A 1370-nucleotide genomic window follows, 5' to 3' on the forward strand; every position below is an offset into this window, starting at 1 on the left:
GCGAACGCTCAAACGTAAACAAATATTTTCGTTGTATAGACCAGAAATCTGATACGGCCATCCACGCCAAAAGTATTTCATCCCATTCCACTTCAAGCAAAAGTCAACACCGCTCAAAAGGGAACACCTATTTTAAATTTAAAGACGAGAAATCTGAAACGGCCCTCAATATTGAACGCAGATTAGAGAACTCCTTCAAGAACAAGCGACATAACCGCTCACATGCAAACTCATATTTTCCATTTGTAGAGGAGGCAACTGGAATGCCACTCAACTCCCAACTACTGCTACAGCATACAGCGTGACCGCCCAATCGCACACTCACATTTCCGACTTATAGACCAGAAACCTGAAATGCCACTCGACTCCGAAAGTAGATTAGAGAACTCCTAAAAGAGTATGGCCCAAACTATAGTGTTAACCAATAACCAACCTAAAAAATGACATTTGAAACCTAAGCAGCATAAAGGTTTTGTTATTTTTATGCAAAGAAAGTTATACAGACACCTTACTGAAATCAAGACATAGCCTGGCCAAACATTTACGTCCATTATATTGCTTTTAGCTCAACTATTATGTTCCAGGGGCTTATAAATTGTTCAATTATTATAAACCAATAAAGAATGGAACTTTGACAATTGATATCGAGCTCATTTGCAAAAAAATAAGAGCATAAAATATATGTGATGGTGGTAGCGAAGGCTAAGTGCTCACTGAAACTCCTACTAGACGGCAGTCACGGAGACACTAGCTATACCCCACCGTGGCGAAAGTGGACGATGAGAGCGATTGATTTTTGGCTCCCGGAGTCCCACCTAGGCCCCAACATTTTGGGTATTCGCCCTCTTACGCACTCGGTGCCATGAGGCTGTAGTTCACTACATCTGAACCTCTGAACGGAGTGCCAAATTAGTCGCGTTTTGTCAAGTTGGGCAAGGAAGTCCCCAAATGTAGACTATTTGGTCACCTCAACGACTGTACTGCATGAAGACGTTCTCCTTAACCTGTGCAACTGAAAAATAAGGAGGGGAAGCCTCTTTTGAACGTGAAAAAAGTTGTCCTCACGCAGGATGCTTTCAACTCCGCCGCCACCATAGCCGCTTTCGTTTCATTATCGATCAGCTGCTGTTGGTGATTATATTTCCCTAGGGAGAAGACAGATTCCTAGACAAAAAAGATAATTGAGGTCGCAAGATTGAAATAGAGTAAAAACCCACGCTTTCGCACCTACTACCTCAATGCCGCCGGCCTTATGTTGCGCCTCGACCCACAATATCTGACACCCCTACTGACACGATAAGTAAGACACTCCTCAAGTTCCGACGACCATTCCTGTTGTAAGATGGCATTGGCATAGTGTGGCGTGAGTG

This window comes from Echinococcus granulosus (genome assembly GCF_000524195.1).
Source record: "Echinococcus granulosus chromosome Unknown EG_S00238, whole genome shotgun sequence".
Classification (NCBI taxonomy): Eukaryota; Metazoa; Platyhelminthes; class Cestoda; order Cyclophyllidea; family Taeniidae; genus Echinococcus; species Echinococcus granulosus.